Source organism: Macrobrachium nipponense, chromosome 35 (assembly GCF_015104395.2).
Source record: "Macrobrachium nipponense isolate FS-2020 chromosome 35, ASM1510439v2, whole genome shotgun sequence".
NCBI classification, from domain to species: Eukaryota; Metazoa; Arthropoda; class Malacostraca; order Decapoda; family Palaemonidae; genus Macrobrachium; species Macrobrachium nipponense.
This window is the reverse complement of record NC_061096.1, coordinates 57,031,761-57,046,459: the sequence shown is the minus strand read 5'-3', so window position 1 is coordinate 57,046,459 and position 14,699 is coordinate 57,031,761. Positions and strand designations below refer to the sequence as shown.

Here is a 14,699-nt window from a genome sequence, read left to right as displayed (position 1 = left end):
TTGACTTCGCAGGAAAAGTCATGCAATTACCTCAGAGGAAAAGAAGGGAATGGTCGTATGACCTATCCCTCTTCTCGACTTCGGTGATGTCCTGTACCCATACTGGTCTATCCGTCTGCAGCGAAGTTGTTCTTCTCGGTAGTGGATAGGACACCGACACTCAATGGTGGGTGTCGATGGTATGGGTACTGTGACAAGCCGTTAGGACGAAGAAAAGACTGTTATGGAACAACCGAACTAAGTCCACAGCGAAGTTCGTAACAGACTTGGGCGCTCTGACAGCTGCCGACTGACTGCGTTCGGTAGGAGGCAAGTTGTCCAGCACCCGAGCAAGTCCACGTGGACTTCGCCTTAAAAGGGTTATGCCAAGAGACTAAACAAATAATTTGTTCGTCACCCGATGCCATAATAAAGCAGTGATGACTCTCTTAAGGCATGTGCCCAACAGGCGAAAGTCAATTGCCTTCTAGAGACCGAGGTCCCTGATGGCAAGATATCTCATAGTATAGTTGATTCTCGGCTAAGGAGAAACAACACTATGTGTCGTTGAAGACGAAGGTGTACAGAAAATGCAACCTACGTCTTCACAGCTGAACCGAGAGGAGGATTCTCAAGATTCTGACCTGTGCTACAAAGACTGAGAACGCTAACCGCTATTCATTGCTGTCCGGTGAGGATCGTAGTTGCAATAAAAGCGGAGCGCTTTTCAGTAATGAAGACAGGGAAATACTGCCTGAAGAACTGCTTCTCATGGCTGAACATTGGAAGTAGAGCTGTCAGGTCGGAGAGTAGGCGATGTCTTCTGACATATCTGTTAATTCGGGGCGAGCAATGAATAATTGCACACCTACGAATACGAGATATTTTGAAGACAAACTCAGATGTCTGCAAAAATCATTCGCATTATCGCGGTGCGATGCAGCGGGAGACTAGTACAGACTTCTGTTACCGTGCGGTAACAGAAAGATGAAAAGTCCAAGAGATATCTCTGTTGAAAATTCTCGCAATGTCGAAGGCGATGAAATCGAGCGTCACAGCAGTAGATGGTCCTTCAATTATTGCGAGAATCCCCGTTAATCAGAGACTAAGTCCATGATTGTTGGGCAGAGATACGGTTCGGTAGTCAATCAAACCAGGGGAGAGAGAGACGTAACCGACCGTGCATCTCCAAGACCTAGCTGATACTGAGCCGCTATCAGGCAGTTCAATACGCAGTAGCTCTCGGTGACTCGTCATCCTGAGTTGCCAGGTAATCCATTATTCCACGAAGGAATTGATGCGTTTAGGCTAGAACATCGAGCATCAAAAAGGAATACGCCGTCGAGCAATTATATGAACCGAAAACGGATTTCGGTAAATACAAAAGCTGATTTGGTGTTGTCATGACAATACCAAGTATCTAAAATCGAAACTGATAACTGCTGGGAGGTTGCAGGCAACCCCGAGTTGCAGTCAATAAGATACAATTCGTCTCGGTCACAAACCGTAGAGTTAACTACGGTATGCGCCTACCCCCCGGACAATTCAACTGTTAAAAGAATCATGTCGCGAAGGTAATACGTAGTATAGTTTGTAGGTTCTGTACCACGACCTCCATCCTAAATTCTTTTCCTCTCGAGGAATGAGAATACGGATTGGAGATCGACCGCCTTCGTTCTCTAGTCAAGAGAGTGAAGGAGAAGTCTTTCCCAAAGGAAACAAAGCTTCAATGGTGAACAGAATACCGAAGACGATAGTTCAAGCCAAACTGGAAGTTCCCGTCCGTTCTTCTCTATTCCAGGTTAATCGCCCCTACTGTGAGATACTCTTCTTTCAGCAGCAGTCTTCTCCAAATGCTAGAAATTACAGGAATTCGAGCATAAGCGAGGTTCCCGATTATCGTGTAACAATTATCGGGGATTCCTCGCTCACTTTGGACCGTGGTCTCGCCTAAGTGTTTGGAGATCGTAAAAAAACTCGAACACTCTGAGTGCGCTAAGAAATTCCGTAGAATTCTAAGCACCTCTGCGAAACCCCCCCCGAATTCGTCAAACGATATCGGCTGGTGGTCCTCCCGAGTTCCCGTAGAAATCGAGAAAGGGGCAGGATCCCTCCTCAACGACCTTGGGCTTACGTCAGGTAGGACCCGAAGGTCCCCCCGGTAGCGCAGCCCCTAACGTGGGATCTTACAGAGAAATATCTGTAGGATCCCTCCCCTTTCCCTCGTAGCCGTAAGGAGAGAATGGGGGAGGAATTGGATACTGGCTCGCCTTCCCAGCGGAACTAGCAGTTGGAGAAGAAAGGAGCAGCCATCGCCTTACGGCGATGGCCTCTCAGAGCCTGGGAAAACGTATCGTCAGGAGAAAAAACGTTTTTTCCCGAGGAGGGTTACGAACTCATACTGTAGGTAAGGGTCTGCCGCCACTGTGAACGTCGTCTGGGTGGGGCTGATCGACACCTGACAGGAGAGAGCCGATACCGTCCTCCGACTCATTCCAGTCCTCGTCGAGGTCGAAACCTCAGGAGGACCGAAGGGGTATTCAAATACGGTGTCCGAAGACACGTAGAAACGCCTCTGTCGCAGTAGAGGAGGTGAAGTAGCTTGTTCGACCGCCAGAACTGAGAGCGCCTTCTTGTCCGGAGACGAGAGACTACCTGGTTCAACACAGTCGGCAAGCTCCGATCGCGGCAGACCCCACCGTCGATTTGGGTTCCCTCTCGGGCCCCAAAACGACTCGAGCCGAGACGTGGCTCTGCTGGTGGGTGGGAGCGGCGATCCTTCCCCGAGGTCGTTGTGCTGACGAATCAGCGCCATAACCTCGGCAAAGTTCCTCTGGATCTTGGAAGTCACAGCATCTTGCAGAGTAGGACCGTTAAGCCCTTCGAACAAGAGCATATTCCGAGAACCTTCCTCCTAAGAAGGAGGGGGAAACAGCGACAGCCCTCTCGGTCTTCTCCATCCACTTGCGCATACGTCCTGGTCCGGTCCAAGAAACCGTGCCTGGCACGTAGGGCGTCGTGGTGGGATCATGAGGGCGCACCCTCACGATCACTCCTCAATACCTCGCTCCTCCCGGTTTGTACCCGAGGAGGTTGAAGGTAGGGGAGAGGCAGACCTGACGCTCCCTCCTCGCTCGCTGGCAGAAACCCAGCAGGCTTGGAGGGCTGCAGGCGATCGTCAACCCGCGGTGGCGATCGAGCTGCAGGCCTGGTCGAACCGTCTCGCTGTGGAGAACGGCTGGACTGAGCACAGCGGCCCCGATCTCGAGTGTCAGAAGAGCTGGTGCTGGTTGCCGTACCCGATCGCTCTCTGTGAGGAGCGACGGTCAGGCGACCTGCAGGCTCCACTGTCACAGTGAGAACGGTGCTTGTCCTCACGGCACGTCACGTCGCTGGTTCCAGCGTGGCTGGCACCGGCGAACGGGAGGACCTCTTCCCAGCCTCAGCCCGTGGCCGGTCGTGGACCGTCAGTCCCCGGGTAGCCAGCTGGTCGCCGCGAGAGCGAGAGCTGGTCTGGTGAGAGTCGCGTGAGCGGCTGTCACCAGTCTTCCGCCCCGTGCCGTTGAACCTGACGCTGAGCGGACTCAGAGGTCTGGTTCCTGGCTGCACGGTCGCTGGTAGGCGACCGTACACTCGGTACCTCCCGCGGAACGAGAGGCCGAGACGGACCCTGATGCAGTGGCAGAACCACTGACACCAGGCGAGGAAGTACCGGTGTTAGCCGGTACCCCTCTGGTCCCCGTAGAAGAGACGGGCCCCGCTCCCGAAGGAGCAGGAGGACCAGCGGAAGGAACCCTCCCGTCCCACCGAGGTGAGACGGGTCCCGAGAAGCTCCCGAGAGACTTCTTAGGAGGGAGGAGGCAACCTTCTTCTTCCTCGGCTGTGAAAGCCTTAGAAGTCGAAGGGAAGAGGCGGCAGCCGACGACGATGAAGAAGATGAAGACGACGACGACGACACCTTCCTCCTCTTCTTCGTCAGCTTCCTCAGGACAGACGTAAGATCTGCTATCCAGGGCGGAGCCGGGGCTGCTGTAGCCGAAGCCACAGGGCCGACGCACCTGTACAGACAGACCAAAGTCTGGGGTAGTACCACCACGAACAGGGACGACGTCAGCAGGTATGGGCATCTCAGGAACAGCAGGCACAGCCAGCACAGCATCGGTAGGGACAGCCAGCGCAGCAACGGCAGGGACAGCCAGCGCAGCAACGGCAGGGACAGCCAGACGCAGCAACTGCATGGACAGTCAGCCCAGAATCGGCAGGTACGGCAGGCAGCACCGGAAACACAGGAAGTGCAGCAGCAGCCAGCAACATCCTGATACCGGCGGCAGGTCCAGGGCGAGCTCTAGGGCAGCGGAAGTGTCGGTCGTGCAGCGCGGCAACCACGAGCGGCGGCGGCACGGCCCCCCACTCTCGGTACGGCGAACGGCACTTCACAGCGGCTGTAGGCAAGACTGTTACCACGTGAGGCGAGTACACCAGGTGAGGAGGGACGTCGTCACCTGGAGCGTGGTCACCACTCCATGGGTGACAGCAGTAGTAGGCCCAGACATAGAACCGCAGGCCCCGCCTGGACCACTAGCACGCCCTACAAATGGAAGGACGCCCATACCTCACCAAGGTCCACCCTTGTGGCAGTAGCACCTGCGGAAATAACAGTAGTAGCGATTAGTGGGGGGGAAGTCCCCTCGCGCGGGGGGGTGAGCCCTCTCCGAACGAGTGGAAGACCCCGAATACAATTGTACATCGGGCACCGAGCGCCCTCCCCCGCGCTCGACGGATCGGGCGGAGAAGAACGCAGATAACTCCTCCAAACAAAGGGGAAGGGCCATCTGTGGGATTGCAGCAGCCGGGGGGGGGGGGGGGGGTTCTCGTTCCCCACCCCCACGCACAGCACCCATGTACCCAACAATAATAATAAGAGCCCGAGAGCAATCGTGCCCTCGGCCCGAATGCAAGGGCATAAGGATCAATTCCCTGACTGGGCGGAACTTGAACCAAATAAATATTGATGCAATCAATAATAAAAGGAATAAAATGAAAAAGAATCTTGCATTACGATTCACTTCACAATGAATAAGGGCTCGGATCGAGCGCATTTGCGCCCTCGGTACCGAGCGCAAGGGTAAAAGGATCATTCCCGATTATGAAGTGGAAACCTTGATCCATAATGAATTGATGCAATCAAAATATATATGAAAATGAAAAAGAATACTGCGCTTGCGATTTCACTTCATACAAATAAAAAGGGGAAGGATCAATTCCCGGGAAATAGCAGAAACATTGATCCAAGTAAACAATGCAATCTCAATAAAATATGAAAATGAAAAAGAACTGCACTTGCGATTTCACTTCATTCAAATAAAAAGGGGAAAGGATCAATTTCCGGGTAAGCTCGGAAACTGATCCAAAATGAGTATTGCTACAATCAAAATAATATATATGAAAATGAAAAAGAATACTGTACTTGCGATTCCACTTCCATACAGAATAAGTTTTCGTGCCGAGCGCATTCGCTCGGCAACGAGCATACAGGTCAAAAAAAGAAAAAAATATATAAATGAAAGAGCACTTACTTACGATTTTCATCTACACCTTTCCAAACCAAAATATACGCTCGGAGCGAGCGCTCTCCCGCCCTCGGCACCGAGCATACACAATACGAGGATCATTTCTCTGGGAAAATGAATTCCCGCACTTACGCTCTTCAGTCCCGGCACTCGGGTAATCGGAGGGCGTGTGAAACCAAGATCCTTAATTCACAATTGAATTCAATGGAAATAAATATGAAATGATTGTACTTACAATTCAGTTTCACTAGATAAATAGAAAAAGAAAAACACAACCATGCGAAAGCAACGACGATGAAGCGGGCAGAGAGCGATGATACACGTCCACACGCCAGCAGGCCGAAAGCAAAAGTGATTTGTTTACCTCCCAGTCGCGTGCGCGCGCTGTCGGACAAAGCCAGTTAACTACCGAACCCCTTGTTCGAAAGCTTACGACCTATCCAGCTGCCGCTAGTACCTTCCTATTGTAAAAGGACCTCAGGTTTGTATGCCGTGTCGGAACAAATTTATGGTTCCTTATATTTCACAGACAAAAATGAACCTGTACATTGATGGGGATTACTATACAAGTTGCATTCCACCATCCTAAACCATTTTTATAAATACAAAATAACAGAAATTATGTCATTTATTAGCAAACTTTATTTTAACTATGTCTGAACTAATTTGTATTTTTCATAACTACAACCTTCGGTCTTAACATTAGGATTTACTAGCGCCAAGCTGGAAACCAGTAGAATTAAAATTAAACTTGTGCGATCCTGGGACTAACGGCATCTATACCAGGTCACAGGGCATGTATTACCCCGAATGCCCTCGGCGTCGTGTGACCTGCCATTTATACTTCTAACCTAGTTGAGACTGCTAGAGGGGTGGTTCGAGGTGGGCCTTTAACTGCTAAGACCTCAGGTTTGTTAGTTATGAAAAATACAAATTAGTTATAAATTTGTCATTTGTTTATATATGAAACAAACTCCGAATATTAGGAGTATTCCAAGAGAATGGACTATAAACCCTTGAACCAAGGATATAAGAAAATCTATTGGTTTCCCTCACTGGGTGCTGGTATCATGCCATGGTTTATAAACTATGGGAAAATAGAGGACCCTCCATTCTCATAAACCACTCTTGTCCCTTGTATCTGGATCCACCATCATCCCTCCCTTCCCCATTACTGAGAGGGGTGTGATGCTACCTGAAAATCATGACTCATACTCTAAAACATAAACCTTCCCGACAGTTATGGCTGAGCCCACCCTCACCTGCATCTAGTCCGTTCCAGCTTGTGATGGTTACTCTCCTTCATACTGCCCGTAGGTAAAGGAGTAGAGAGAAAAGTAGTAAAGAAACGAGACCAGTCATCCCATTCATTCTACTTTCATACCCTCATCTTAGACTAGACACAAACTGACCTGCAAGGGGTACTGGATGAGCTATATCCCATTGCTGGGCCTGCCACCAACTGGGAGCCCCAAGGAAAAGGTATCCAAGGATCTATGGGCAATGTCTTTTAAATAAAAAAGGAAGTGAAAGTCGTTTGGCGTTTCCAAACACCAGCTTTCAGAATTCTCTCCACAGACATATTCTTCTTGAATGCAAAAGAAGCAATCAAGCCTCTGATGTCATGAGCTCTAGCCCTCTCCTGGCTATCTGACCCCTGTCTTCTGTGATGTAGGCATTCCTGATCGTTTCTCTTAGCAAAAATGATATTGTATTCCTGGACACTTCCTTTTTTGTTTCGGTCCTGTCTACTTACGAACAACCTCTGCACCCTGGCCTGAGGTGCCTGTCCTCCTTAAGTACTCTCTTATTCCCTGACAGGACACAGAAGCATCTCATCTTTGTCATTGTCTACAAAATCTGCCAGAGAAGGTAGGGAAAATGAGTCAAATCTGCCATCCACTATTGATGGGTTTTGAGTTTTGGCCACGAATTCTGGAACAAACTCGAATGCCATTGACTTCCAACCTTTCGAGTGCTTTACGATATATGACAGGCCATGTAGTTCCCCCCACCCTTTTGGTTGAAGCTAGGGCCAATAAGAAGACTGTCTTCAGGGTCAGGCTCCTATCTGTGGACTGCCTTAGTGGTTCGTAGGGGGGTTTTGTCAGACAACTCGGTACCATGGTCAAATCCCAATCTGGGGTTTTCAGTTCCTTCGGCGAACATGACTGCTCAAAGCTCTTCATCAACATGGCCAACTCCCATGAAGATGAATGTCCACACCTTTCATGCGTAAGACCGAGGCTAGACAGCCCTGTACCCCTTCACCACAGATACAGACATATGCCTTTCTGTCCTGAGATATATCAGAAAGTGCTAATTGCTGAATAGTGGTACCGAGTGGAGACAAGTTCCCTCTACGACACCAATCACAGTATGCTGACCATTGTCCTTGGTATACTGCTGCCGATGACTTTCTGATATTTCCTGCCATCTGCACTGCTGTTTTTTGTGAAAACCCTCTCGCTCGCAAGAGATACTCGACAGTCTCCACCTGTGAAGTGATAGGGACTTTACCGACCGGTGGTACCTCTCCATGTGCGGCTGACATAGCAGGTTGTTCCATGGGGTAACTCTCTCGGCACGTCTATTAGGAGTTCCAAAAGGTCCGGAAACCATTCCGCCTTTGGCCATAAAGGAGCTACCAGAGTCATTCTGAGGTTCTGAGACCGCATTACCCTGTTCAGAACTTGACGGATTAGACAAAATGGAGGGATGTGTAGACGTCCAGATTGTCCCATGTTGTAGCGCATCTTCTGCTACTTGCCTCCTATGTCCGGGACTACGAAACAATACACTCCCAACTTTTTGTTGTACCTGGTTGCGAATAGGTCTATGATCGGCCTTTCCACAGCATGAGCATCCTGTCCACTACTTGTTGGTGCAAGGACAACTCCATTCCAGGATCTGACCCTGTGCTCAACTTGTTGGCCACTATATTTCTTTTTTTTTTCCGGAATATATCTGGCCCTGATGTCTACTACGTTCTCTACAGCCCACTGATAAAGTATAACTGTCATCACATGTAACTGTCGAGACACTAAACCTTGTTTGTTTATGTAAGCTACTACTGTGGTGCTGTCTGACATTAATACCACTGATTGCCCCTGCACCCTCTCCCTGAATCCCTGTAGTGCTAGAAACGCTGCTTTCAACTCCAGCACGTTTATATGGAGTTTTCTGTCCTCGCCGCTCCATTTTGCTGAAACCTTCAGCCCTCCATATGCGCTCCCCAACCAATTTCTAGTGATGCATCTGAGAACATCAAGAGATCCGGGAGGGTTGCTGAAGGGAACATCCACTGTCAGATTGTTGTCCTTCACCCACCACAGCAAGTCTTTCCTCACAAGGGAATCTGCTCGTATGGGTGATCTACTATTGGTGACCAGAACTCCTTCATCCTCCATTGTAGAGATCGAAGGTGTAGCCTCCCTTGTGGTACTAGCTTCTCCAAGGAAGTTAGAACTCCCAGTACTACCTGCCAATGTTTTGCTGGCTGTGTTTGTTTTTCCAGAAAGGCATTCACCACTTGTTTGCATTTCTCTACTCTCTGGTCTGTCGGGAATACTTTGGCTTTTATTGTATCTATAACCATTCCCAGATAAACCAAGCCGTTTGACTTGGATCCAACTGTGACTTCTCCTGATTTATCACAATACCTAAGCTGTGACAAAACTGTAGAAGGGTCGCCCTGTCCCAGAGTAATTTCTCTCTGGACTTTGCTATCACCAGCCAATCGTCTAGATATCTTATTAGCCTGATCCCCTGAGCATGAGCCCATGTTGACACAAGAGTGAATACTCTTGTAAAAACTTGGAGATGTTGTCAATCCAAAGCACAGAACTTTGAACTCGAAAACTTTCTCTGCAAGACTGAAACAGAAATTTCCTGGAAGACTGATGGACTGGGATCTGAAAGTATGCGTCCTTCAAGTCGATTGTCAGCATAAAGTCCTTGATCCTGACTGCTTGTAAAACCGTCTTTGGAGTTTCCATTTTTGAATCTGGTTTTTTCTTTACATATTCAATGTTGACAGGTCTATTACTGTCCTCCAGTCCCCATTGGCTTTAGGTACAAGGAAAATTCTGCTGTAAAACCCCTTTGACGGAAATGGATACTTGTTCCACCAGCCCCTTTTTCATCTTCTTCTTCACTTTCCTCTTGCAGAATAAAAGCCTTCTGAGGTTCTTGAGCATAAGCGAGGTGAGGTAATGGCTGTTCTGTCAGGGGTGGGGATACTTCAAACGGAATTAAATACCCGACCATGAGAACATCCACCACCCACTGCTCTGCTCCCAGTTCCTGCCACACTTTCCAGTGATTTGCCAGGCAACCCCCCACTGGTGTGGGTGAGTGATGAGAGGCGCCTATCCTATCGTCATGAGCCCCTCCCTCTGTTATTTCTATTGTGAAAGGGCCGATGAGCTAACTTCTTAGGGGAAGAGAGTCTTGTTGCTCTATTAGGGATGTTATGCCTCACTGGCTTCTTTCGAGGTGTTTGCTGCTGCCTTACCTCCATAGGGTTAGCCTGACTGTTAGATGTTTTTCTAACTGCCTGCTGTACAAATCTATCGTTAGTGTCCATCCTTCTTCTATCTATAGCCTCTTCTAGTATGGCTTCTGGCAACAGCAATTGCGACTCTAAGATATTCCCATTCCTCATTGCTAGAAGGGAATCTAAATCAACAGTGCGGCTTAATCTAGCCAAAGCTGCATCCCTCCTCATTAACAGGATATTTGCCCAAACATTGGCACTTAAATTTGTCAAGTACGCAATTGCTTTGGCACCTGATTATAGTAATCTAATGAACATTGATTCATCCACTACCTTCCTCGTCACTTCTGAGGATGCAATCTTTGCCACTGCTGTTGACCAAAGATCCAACCAAGAAGCAGTCTGAAAGACAGAAGAAGCTGTTGCTTCTGACGTAGCAGCCTCTTGGCAAGTCATCGAAGGGCATTCCATTTTTACTTGATCTAAGGTTAATCCAGGCCTTAACCTTACCACATTTGGGTTAATTTGTCTAAGTAGCAAAGAAAACCGTCGGTGTCGATAATATTTTCTGTGCTTCATTATTGGAGGAGGGTATAAACTTGAGCGATCTTAAGGAATTGTCCCTTCCCGCAATCCCTGCGTTTATGTGTTGTAAAGCGGACTCCACATGATTTGAACAAGGCAATTCATAAGACACCTTGGTATCCTTTTTCACCCCAAAACGTCATGTCAATCCCCAGAGGAAGCATACTGGCAGGTGTTTTCCGTTCTCGTCCGAAAGGTTATTGAATTGACAAATCAAATCAATCACCTCCGCATACGAGCCAGAAACTCTTGGTTTTCTCCCGCCCTCCGGTTCTAGCGTACTGTGCTCAGCACAGGAGACGCTATCTCACTCCTATCCCCTGAGAAACGTCCGGGGTGCTTCTTGCAGTCTGCCCCTACGGCCGCGGCCTCTTTGATCTCTGATGACCGCCGACGGCTCGATCACAAACAGTCAGCAGGAGAACGAGACCACCTCACTCCTTCCCTGCTTGCAGATCTAGAGCGAGAATCTCGCCTATACCTCCAAGATGAAGGCTCTCTCAAAACCGAGCTCACTTCCTCTCCGCCATGACGATTGATATTGTCTCCAACGACCGTCGGAGAATTCGGCCTCTTGATCCTTCATCTAGGCGGACAACGCCTTCCATTACCAAATTATCAGACGAGGTTGCCAACTCGCATATTCTTCGTTCTTTTATAGGAGCCTTATCATCTTTTTGTTCTCCATATTTTAAACTGTCTTACAGGCAAAAACCGGTATCTTGCTCTATCCTTTGCTGCACTTTTGGCCCCCCCTAACGTCGATTTCGCCAACGACACTGTAGTTTTTCTTTGACTCTTCGTAGTCTCTACTGGGAACTCCGCGTCGGCCATTATCCCATCGGCCGTCATCTCGTTCGCTCGTTCGGACTCTTGTAAACGGCTTCGTCCGCTAGCTTGAACTTACCGGCCACTGACTTCTTGCCTTTGTTTCGCTGACTGGGATGTGACAGTCCTGGCCAGAAGATGAAGAAGAATTCACTCCTCTCCTCTTGGCCGAGGATCAGTCGCAAAATTCCGTATCCTCCAACGCTTGACTGGTACACACTGTGATGTCATCGAACTTAGCGATGACGCCGAGCTAGAGGAAGAAGACGACAAATCACGCCTTTTTCTTTTTGTCTTTTCATCAATTTTCTTCTCTAGATCTGTAATTTTTTCAGTTACAGTGTGTACTACGAGTCAGAAAGCGTATTTGAATCCAAAGGCAGCGAAGTAGGATGAGAAGCAGTAGGCTGTGACGTCATCGCGTCTCCCATGTCCGTGTGTGACGTCGGTTGTGACATCACCAATCTTGTAGGGAGAGACTGGGCGGCTGCTGCTGGCATCCCTGTGTTTGCAGCAAAACTACCCCCCATGTTCTGCATCGCCGTAAATATTGAAGTTGTTGGCGTAGCCGCGGCATTATTTCCCATAAAGTGCAAACCCGGGGGGTGAGGAATATTCAGCGCTGCCAGATTCTGCTGGACGTGACGCCACATAATGCGACAGCAAACCTTCCAAGGTTGGTACGCCTGGTAGGCCTAGCGCCGCCCACATACCTTCCATCCTGTTCGAGTCAGGAGCAGGCACTGGAACAAAGATGCGATGCTCCCCCCTCCCTGCTGGGAACAACGGAGCGTAAATATATGGATCAAATTACCCAAAACCCTTCCTGGAGTTTTCTGATAACGAAACCACTAGGAGAAATCGAAGGGGTATGGGACAAATCAAAGGCAGGTGGCAAAACAATTATGGAGCAGTCTGGTGTATTGCAGATACAAAAGAAGCCGGCAACGCTTGGTCATCCAAAGATGGCGTCGACTCCTTTCTTTTGTACTGGCCTTTCACATAAACTTACCTTCCTCCACTGTTCCACCGGCCAACCACGACAAACAGAACAAGGATTAGTAATTGCTACATACTCTGTACCTACACACGTTGGATGAGGATCCGTCGACGCCGAAGTTAGGAATCTTGAAACATGGAAAGCCCACTGCTCCAGGGCATTTCCTTTGTCTTGTCTCACACCCACACTGAGCACACTCAGAGAGAGAGAATTAATAAGAAAAATGAAAGTGAAACATGGATAAAAATGGGCAAACTAAAACCGGCTTTAAACAGATACCCAAAGAGTAACACCGTCCTATCTTAAAGGCGAAAAAAAATTAGAAAGAATAACTGGTTAAACAGGTTTCACAAGACGCCGAGGGTCATTCTGGTAATACATGGCCCCATGACCTGGTATAGATGCCAATAGTCCCTGGATCGCACAAGTTAATTTTAATTCTACCGGTTCTCCAGCTTGGCGCTAGTAAATCCTAATGTTAAGACCGATTTTTTTGTTTGTTTCATATAGAACAATGCACATTTATGAGTAAATTTCTTAAACTGGTTTTTTCTTAAAGGAAAAAGTCGCTGCCCCTTACTGACACTAGTACCTTTTGTTTGAAGAGACCATGCTTTCTAGGGATCAATATAAATTTTTAATATAATTCAACAAGACCAATGGGTCACATTTCGTATAATTTTCTTTTTACAAGTTTTAAGCCCAAAAGAATATCTCTAAACTAAGGGGAAAACTAGAACAAGGTAAGATTATATTTTATAATACTAATAGTTCAACTTATTGATTTATGCAATCAATATTTCCAATCAAATTCATATAATTGGCAGATATGGAGGTTTAGAATATGGTATTAACTTAGAAGTGGCATAACGGATTAAAACGATTGTGAGGTTAACACCAACTAGCTTGGTACTGTTTAACCGAGATGCCAGACTGACCCCATTTGTAGGGTTTTACAAATTTTCAAAGAGGGCAGATACAGGAGGTAAAAAAAAAACTACTATGTTTAGAAAAAACCAATTACTGTCTGTGTGAGAAGCTGGTAGTTAACCTGCCACCTACAGGGTTACTGTGACTTAAACATGATTTCTGCTATATATTGGAGTGCATTCATTGTCTGCTATCACTTTCCTGTTACGTTGCTTTAACTTTTAATTTTTTGCAAGATGCAATTTTGTTGAGGATAATTATTTATTGGCCTATTAAGCCTTGGGTCAAACATATTTAAAAACAGGGGGAGGTGCCCTGTTTCAGTCAGAAACTGGTATGTTTCAGTTAGAAAGGTCAGAAACTGGTATGTTGTTCCACATGGAAACTTCTTGTATATGGCAACTGATGACAAAAGGAAATGGGAAGTGATGGTGAAATGAAAGAAATCACAATTCTTTCTTTATCTAGGACATATTTCTTTTTGTTCCATTCTCTGAATCTAGATCAAGGACACTTGTAGTTTCCAAGACCACTAAAATTTAGGTAGTGACCCCAGTTACCAGCAAACATATAAATATAAAAAGGAAATTCTACAATAAGTTGCTACTCATTGATCAGTTATCGCTTTATCCATCACATTTAAATCATCCTGACCACATGAACACAGCGATTCAGTTGTCTCATTAAAATGAAAAATTCAATATCAACTTGTATTTTTCATAACTAACAAACATTAAGTCTTAACGTAAATTCCCTAGTGCAAGCTGGATTCAAGTTAAATACATTCCTCAAGCTTTTTTAATGACAATTTTCTCATTTAGATTCAATAAAGCATCAAATCTTTGAAATACGCGGCATACACAGATCTACAAGTATTCATTTATCCTTAACTTTCTAATATCTCTTAAATCTTTTCTGTTGCTGCAGCAGATGTTTCTGAAGGTTTTTGATAACAGTTCATGTAAGGAATTAGCAAAACACCAAACTTGAGTATTAACAAAATATACATCTATTAATTCATTATTCATGATTACTCAAAGTATTTACTTGGTTAGTGATATTGTCCATACGAAAAAGAATGTCGTGTACGGAAGTGCTGTCCACAGTGTGCCTTACAAGATGTGCTACTAGCAGCATTAATGGTCCTCTGCAGTGACTCTTTAGCTGCCTTCTGCACTGCTTTCTGTCATTTACTTACTTTTTATCCTTTATCAAGTCCGACTAAGTCGTCTATTTTCCTCCAATTCTTCGTACTCTAATTTCCACTATATTTATGAATAAATTCTCATGGCTGGCTACAGACATTTAA

The 14,699-nt window shown here is 46.9% G+C and overlaps 1 protein-coding gene across 1 annotated transcript in view; it reads right to left on the bottom strand.

Annotated features, from left to right (window-relative positions):
* Nucleotides 1-14,699, bottom strand: part of LOC135208369 (signal recognition particle subunit SRP68-like) — an 85,591-nt gene that overhangs the window by 11,241 nt on the left and 59,651 nt on the right.